Here is a 9,087-nt window from a genome sequence, read left to right on the forward strand (position 1 = left end):
TTCAAATTCTCCCAAAAATCACACGATATAATCGAAATTAAACGCTGATTTCGATTTAGTTAATGGTTTTCTGGTTAAACTAGCCGTTTTAAAAATTAACGAAGACAGTGCTGTTAGCGCACCAACTTAATTTGTGGTTTTTAACGTTTAAAATAAAAACTATAAGACCAATAGAAAAATAAGACTGATTTCCGTGATTTTTATTCAATTCTGAATCGAAATCATGTATTTTTAAGCTTAATTTGAAATTTGGCCAAAAATGAAAAAGTGGGAAGGGTATAGCCTTCCCATTTTTGCCAAAATCGGCCAAAAACGACATCTCTTCAAATTCTCCAAAAATCACACGATATAATCGAAATTAAACGCTGATTTCGATTTAGTTAATGGTTTTCTGGTTAAACTAGCCGTTTTAAAAATTAACGAAGACAGTGCTGTTAGCGCACCAACTTAATTTGTGGTTTTTAACGTTTAAATAAAAAACTATAAGAACAATAGAAAAATAAGCCTGATTTCCGTGATTTTCATTCAATTCTGAATCGAAATCATGTATTTTAAGCTTAATTTGAAATTTGGCCAAAAATGAAAAAGTGGGAAGGGTATAGCCTTCCCACTTTTTGCCAAAATCGGCCAAAAACGACATCTCTTCAAATTCTCCAAAAATCACACGATATAATCGAAATTAAACGCTGATTTCGATTTAGTTAATGGTTTTCTGGTTAAACTAGCCGTTTTAAAAATTAACGAAGACAGTGCTGTTAGCGCACCAACTTAATTTGTGGTTTTTAACGTTTAAATAAAAAACTATAAGACCAATAGAAAAATAAACATGATTTTTGTAATTTTTATTTAATTCTCTAATCGAAATCATGTATTTTAAGCCTTAATTTGAAATTTGGCCAAAAATGAAAAAGTGGGAAGGGTATAGCCTTCCCACTTTTGCCAAAAATCGGCCAAAAACGACATCTCTTCAAATTCTCCAAAAATCACACGATATAATCGAAATTAAACGCTGATTTCGATTTAGTTAATGGTTTTCTGGTTAAACTAGCCGTTTTAAAAATTAACGAAGACAGTGCTGTTAGCGCACCAACTTAATTTGTGGTTTTTAACGTTTAAATAAAAAACTATAAGAACAATAGAAAAATAAGCCTGATTTCCGTGATTTTCATTCAATTCTGAATCGAAATCATGTATTTTGCTTAAAATTTGAAATTTGGCCAAAAATGAAAAAGTGGGAAGGGTATAGCCTTCCCACTTTTGCCAAAATCGGCCAAAAACGACATCTCTTCAAATTCTCCAAAAATCACACGATATAATCGAAATTAAACGCTGATTTCGATTTAGTTAATGGTTTTCTGGTTAAACTAGCCGTTTTTAAAAATTAACGAAGACAGTGCTGTTAGCGCACCAACTTAATTTGTGGTTTTTAACGTTTAAATAAAAAACTATAAGAACAATAGAAAAATAAGCCTGATTTCCGTGATTTTCATTCAATTCTGAATCGAAATCATGTATTTTAAGCTTAATTTGAAATTTGGCCAAAAATGAAAAAGTGGGAAGGGTATAGCCTTCCCACTTTTGCCAAAATCGGCCAAAAACGACATCTCTTCAAATTCTCCAAAAATCACACGATATAATCGAAATTAAACGCTGATTTCGATTTAGTTAATGGTTTTCTGGTTAAACTAGCCGTTTTAAAAATTAACGAAGACAGTGCTGTTAGCGCACCAACTTAATTTGTGGTTTTTAACGTTTAAATAAAAAACTATAAGACCAATAGAAAAATAAACATGATTTTTGTAATTTTTATTTAATTCTCAATCGAAATCATGTATTTTCCGCTTAATTTGAAATTTGGCCAAAAATGAAAAAGTGGGAAGGGTATAGCCTTCCCACTTTTTGCCAAAATCGGCCAAAAACGACATCTCTTCAAATTCTCCAAAAATCACACGATATAATCGAAATTAAACGCTGATTTCGATTTAGTTAATGGTTTTCTGGTTAAACTAGCCGTTTTAAAAATTAACGAAGACAGTGCTGTTAGCGCACCAACTTAATTTGTGGTTTTTAACGTTTAAATAAAAAACTATAAGAACAATAGAAAAATAAGCCTGATTTCCGTGATTTTCATTCAATTCTGAATCGAAATCATGTATTTTAAGCTTAATTTGAAATTTGGCCAAAAATGAAAAAGTGGGAAGGGTATAGCCTTCCCACTTTTGCCAAAATCGGCCAAAAACGACATCTCTTCAAATTCTCCAAAAATCACACGATATAATCGAAATTAAACGCTGATTTCGATTTAGTTAATGGTTTTCTGGTTAAACTAGCCGTTTTAAAAATTAACGAAGACAGTGCTGTTAGCGCACCAACTTAATTTGTGGTTTTTAACGTTTAAATAAAAAACTATAAGAACAATAGAAAAATAAGCCTGATTTCCGTGATTTTCATTCAATTCTGAATCGAAATCATGTATTTTAAGCTTAATTTGAAATTTGGCCAAAAATGAAAAAGTGGGAAGGGTATAGCCTTCCCACTTTTGCCAAAATCGGCCAAAAACGACATCTCTTCAAATTCTCCAAAAATCACACGATATAATCGAAATTAAACGCTGATTTCGATTTAGTTAATGGTTTTCTGGTTAAACTAGCCGTTTTAAAAATTAACGAAGACAGTGCTGTTAGCGCACCAACTTAATTTGTGGTTTTTAACGTTTAAATAAAAAACTATAAGACCAATAGAAAAATAAGCCTGATTTTTGTGATTTTTATTTAATTCTCAATCGAAATCATGTATTTTAAGCTTAATTTGAAATTTGGCCAAAAATGAAAAAGTGGGAAGGGTATAGCCTTCCCACTTTTGCCAAAATCGGCCAAAAACGACATCTCTTCAAATTCTCCAAAAATCACACGATATAATCGAAATTAAACGCTGATTTCGATTTAGTTAATGGTTTTCTGGTTAAACTAGCCGTTTTAAAAATTAACGAAGACAGTGCTGTTAGCGCACCAACTTAATTTGTGGTTTTTAACGTTTAAATAAAAAACTATAAGAACAATAGAAAAATAAGCCTGATTTCCGTGATTTTCATTCAATTCTGAATCGAAATCATGTATTTTAAGCTTAATTTGAAATTTGGCCAAAAATGAAAAAAGTGGGAAGGGTATAGCCTTCCCACTTTTGCCAAAATCGGCCAAAAACGACATCTCTTCAAATTCTCCAAAAATCACACGATATAATCGAAATTAAACGCTGATTTCGATTTAGTTAATGGTTTTCTGGTTAAACTAGCCGTTTTAAAAATTAACGAAGACAGTGCTGTTAGCGCACCAACTTAATTTGTGGTTTTTAACGTTTAAATAAAAAACTATAAGAACAATAGAAAAATAAGCCTGATTTCCGTGATTTTCATTCAATTCTGAATCGAAATCATGTATTTTAAGCTTAATTTGAAATTTGGCCAAAAATGAAAAAGTGGGAAGGGTATAGCCTTCCCACTTTTGCCAAAATCGGCCAAAAACGACATCTCTTCAAATTCTCCAAAAATCACACGATATAATCGAAATTAAACGCTGATTTCGATTTAGTTAATGGTTTTCTGGTTAAACTAGCCGTTTTAAAAATTAACGAAGACAGTGCTGTTAGCGCACCAACTTAATTTGTGGTTTTTAACGTTTAAATAAAAAACTATAAGAACAATAGAAAAATAAGCCTGATTTCCGTGATTTTCATTCAATTCTGAATCGAAATCATGTATTTTAAGCTTAATTTGAAATTTGGCCAAAAATGAAAAAGTGGGAAGGGTATAGCCTTCCCACTTTTGCCAAAATCGGCCAAAAACGACATCTCTTCAAATTCTCCAAAAATCACACGATATAATCGAAATTAAACGCTGATTTCGATTTAGTTAATGGTTTTCTGGTTAAACTAGCCGTTTTAAAAATTAACGAAGACAGTGCTGTTAGCGCACCAACTTAATTTGTGGTTTTTAACGTTTAAATAAAAAACTATAAGAACAATAGAAAAATAAGCCTGATTTCCGTGATTTTCATTCAATTCTGAATCGAAATCATGTATTTTAAGCTTAATTTGAAATTTGGCCAAAAAAAATGAAAAAGTGGGAAGGGTATAGCCTTCCCACTTTTGCCAAAATCGGCCAAAAACGACATCTCTTCAAATTCTCCAAAAATCACACGATATAATCGAAATTAAACGCTGATTTCGATTTAGTTAATGGTTTTCTGGTTAAACTAGCCGTTTTAAAAATTAACGAAGACAGTGCTGTTAGCGCACCAACTTAATTTGTGGTTTTTAACGTTTAAATAAAAAACTATAAGACCAATAGAAAAATAAACATGATTTTTGTAATTTTTATTTAATTCTCAATCGAAATCATGTATTTTCGCTTAATTTGAAATTTGGCCAAAAATGAAAAAGTGGGAAGGGTATAGCCTTCCCACTTTTTGCCAAAATCGGCCAAAAACGACATCTCTTCAAATTCTCCAAAAATCACACGATATAATCGAAATTAAACGCTGATTTCGATTTAGTTAATGGTTTTCTGGTTAAACTAGCCGTTTTAAAAATTAACGAAGACAGTGCTGTTAGCGCACCAACTTAATTTGTGGTTTTTAACGTTTAAATAAAAAACTATAAGAACAATAGAAAAATAAGCCTGATTTCCGTGATTTTCATTTAATTCTGAATCGAAATCATGTATTTTAAGCTTAATTTGAAATTTGGCCCAAAAATGAAAAAGTGGGAAGGGTATAGCCTTCCCACTTTTGCCAAAATCGGCCAAAAACGACATCTCTTCAAATTCTCCAAAAATCACACGATATAATCGAAATTAAACGCTGATTTCGATTTAGTTAATGGTTTTCTGGTTAAACTAGCCGTTTTAAAAATTAACGAAGACAGTGCTGTTAGCGCACCAACTTAATTTGTGGTTTTTAACGTTTAAATAAAAAACTATAAGAACAATAGAAAAATAAGCCTGATTTCCGTGATTTTCATTCAATTCTGAATCGAAATCATGTATTTTAAGCTTAATTTGAAATTTGGCCAAAAATGAAAAAGTGGGAAGGGTATAGCCTTCCCACTTTTGCCAAAATCGGCCAAAAACGACATCTCTTCAAATTCTCCAAAAATCACACGATATAATCGAAATTAAACGCTGATTTCGATTTAGTTAATGGTTTTCTGGTTAAACTAGCCGTTTTAAAAATTAACGAAGACAGTGCTGTTAGCGCACCAACTTAATTTGTGGTTTTTAACGTTTAAATAAAAAACTATAAGACCAATAGAAAAATAAACATGATTTTTGTAATTTTTATTTAATTCTCAATCGAAATCATGTATTTTCAGCTTAATTTGAAATTTGGCCAAAAATGAAAAAGTGGGAAGGGTATAGCCTTCCCACTTTTGCCAAAATCGGCCAAAAACGACATCTCTTCAAATTCTCCAAAAATCACACGATATAATCGAAATTAAACGCTGATTTCGATTTAGTTAATGGTTTTCTGGTTAAACTAGCCGTTTTAAAAATTAACGAAGACAGTGCTGTTAGCGCACCAACTTAATTTGTGGTTTTTAACGTTTAAATAAAAAACTATAAGAACAATAGAAAAATAAGCCTGATTTCCGTGATTTTCATTCAATTCTGAATCGAAATCATGTATTTTAAGCTTAATTTGAAATTTGGCCAAAAATGAAAAAGTGGGAAGGGTATAGCCTTCCCACTTTTGCCAAAATCGGCCAAAAACGACATCTCTTCAAATTCTCCAAAAATCACACGATATAATCGAAATTAAACGCTGATTTCGATTTAGTTAATGGTTTTCTGGTTAAACTAGCCGTTTTAAAAATTAACGAAGACAGTGCTGTTAGCGCACCAACTTAATTTGTGGTTTTTAACGTTTAAATAAAAAACTATAAGACCAATAGAAAAATAAACATGATTTTTGTGATTTTTATTTAATTCTCAATCGAAATCATGTATTTTCAGCTTAATTTGAAATTTGGCCAAAAATGAAAAAGTGGGAAGGGTATAGCCTTCCCACTTTTGCCAAAATCGGCCAAAAACGACATCTCTTCAAATTCTCCAAAAATCACACGATATAATCGAAATTAAACGCTGATTTCGATTTAGTTAATGGTTTTCTGGTTAAACTAGCCGTTTTAAAAATTAACGAAGACAGTGCTGTTAGCGCACCAACTTAATTTGTGGTTTTTAACGTTTAAATAAAAAACTATAAGAACAATAGAAAAATAAGCCTGATTTCCGTGATTTTCATTCAATTCTGAATCGAAATCATGTATTTTAAGCTTAATTTGAAATTTGGCCAAAAATGAAAAAGTGGGAAGGGTATAGCCTTCCCACTTTTGCCAAAATCGGCCAAAAACGACATCTCTTCAAATTCTCCAAAAATCACACGATATAATCGAAATTAAACGCTGATTTCGATTTAGTTAATGGTTTTCTGGTTAAACTAGCCGTTTTAAAAATTAACGAAGACAGTGCTGTTAGCGCACCAACTTAATTTGTGGTTTTTAACGTTTAAATAAAAAACTATAAGAACAATAGAAAAATAAGCCTGATTTCCGTGATTTTCATTCAATTCTGAATCGAAATCATGTATTTTAAGCTTAATTTGAAATTTGGCCAAAAATGAAAAAGTGGGAAGGGTATAGCCTTCCCACTTTTGCCAAAATCGGCCAAAAACGACATCTCTTCAAATTCTCCAAAAATCACACGATATAATCGAAATTAAACGCTGATTTCGATTTAGTTAATGGTTTTCTGGTTAAACTAGCCGTTTTAAAAATTAACGAAGACAGTGCTGTTAGCGCACCAACTTAATTTGTGGTTTTTAACGTTTAAATAAAAAACTATAAGACCAATAGAAAAATAAACATGATTTTTGTAATTTTTATTTAATTCTCAATCGAAATCATGTATTTTCCGCTTAATTTGAAATTTGGCCAAAAAGAAAAAAGTGGGAAGGGTATAGCCTTCCCACTTTTGCCAAAATCGGCCAAAAACGACATCTCTTCAAATTCTCCAAAAATCACACGATATAATCGAAATTAAACGCTGATTTCGATTTAGTTAATGGTTTTCTGGTTAAACTAGCCGTTTTAAAAATTAACGAAGACAGTGCTGTTAGCGCACCAACTTAATTTGTGGTTTTTAACGTTTAAATAAAAAACTATAAGAACAATAGAAAAATAAGCCTGATTTCCGTGATTTTCATTCAATTCTGAATCGAAATCATGTATTTTCCGCTTAATTTGAAATTTGGCCAAAAATGAAAAAGTGGGAAGGGTATAGCCTTCCCACTTTTGCCAAAATCGGCCAAAAACGACATCTCTTCAAATTCTCCAAAAATCACACGATATAATCGAAATTAAACGCTGATTTCGATTTAGTTAATGGTTTTCTGGTTAAACTAGCCGTTTTAAAAATTAACGAAGACAGTGCTGTTAGCGCACCAACTTAATTTGTGGTTTTTAACGTTTAAATAAAAAACTATAAGACCAATAGAAAAATAAACATGATTTTTGTAATTTTTATTTAATTCTCAATCGAAATCATGTATTTTCCGCTTAATTTGAAATTTGGCCAAAAATGAAAAAGTGGGAAGGGTATAGCCTTCCCACTTTTGCCAAAATCGGCCAAAAACGACATCTCTTCAAATTCTCCAAAAATCACACGATATAATCGAAATTAAACGCTGATTTCGATTTAGTTAATGGTTTTCTGGTTAAACTAGCCGTTTTAAAAATTAACGAAGACAGTGCTGTTAGCGCACCAACTTAATTTGTGGTTTTTAACGTTTAAATAAAAAACTATAAGAACAATAGAAAAATAAGCCTGATTTCCGTGATTTTCATTCAATTCTGAATCGAAATCATGTATTTTAAGCTTAATTTGAAATTTGGCCAAAAATGAAAAAGTGGGAAGGGTATAGCCTTCCCACTTTTGCCAAAATCGGCCAAAAACGACATCTCTTCAAATTCTCCAAAAATCACACGATATAATCGAAATTAAACGCTGATTTCGATTTAGTTAATGGTTTTCTGGTTAAACTAGCCGTTTTAAAAATTAACGAAGACAGTGCTGTTAGCGCACCAACTTAATTTGTGGTTTTTAACGTTTAAATAAAAAACTATAAGAACAATAGAAAAATAAGCCTGATTTCCGTGATTTTCATTCAATTCTGAATCAAAATCATGTATTTTAAGCTTAATTTGAAATTTGGCCAAAAATGAAAAAATTGGGAAGGGTATAGCCTTCCCACTTTTGCCAAAATCGGTCAAAAACGACATCTCTTCAAATTCTCCAAAAATCACACGATATAATCGAAATTAAACGCTGATTTCGATTTAGTTAATGGTTTTCTGGTTAAACTAGCCGTTTTAAAAATTAACGAAGACAGTGCTGTTAGCGCACCAACTTAATTTGTGGTTTTTAACGTTTAAATAAAAAACTATAAGAACAATAGAAAAATAAGCCTGATTTCCGTGATTTTCATTCAATTCTGAATCGAAATCATGTATTTTAAGCTTAATTTGAAATTTGGCCAAAAATGAAAAAGTGGGAAGGGTATAGCCTTCCCACTTTTGCCAAAATCGGCCAAAAACGACATCTCTTCAAATTCTCCAAAAATCACACGATATAATCGAAATTAAACGCTGATTTCGATTTAGTTAATGGTTTTCTGGTTAAACTAGCCGTTTTAGAAATTAACGAAGACAGTGCTGTTAGCGCACCAACTTAATTTGTGGTTTTTAACGTTTAAATAAAAAACTATAAGAACAATAGAAAAATAAGCCTGATTTCCGTGATTTTCATTCAATTCTGAATCGAAATCATGTATTTTAAGCTTAATTTGAAATTTGGCCAAAAATGAAAAAGTGGGAAGGGTATAGCCTTCCCACTTTTGCCAAAATCGGCCAAAAACGACATCTCTTCAAATTCTCCAAAAATCACACGATATAATCGAAATTAAACGCTGATTTCGATTTAGTTAATGGTTTTCTGGTTAAACTAGCCGTTTTAAAAATTAACGAAGACAGTGCTGT

This window comes from Daphnia magna, linkage group LG3, assembly GCF_020631705.1.
Source record: "Daphnia magna isolate NIES linkage group LG3, ASM2063170v1.1, whole genome shotgun sequence".
In the NCBI taxonomy this organism is placed as follows: Eukaryota; Metazoa; Arthropoda; class Branchiopoda; order Diplostraca; family Daphniidae; genus Daphnia; species Daphnia magna.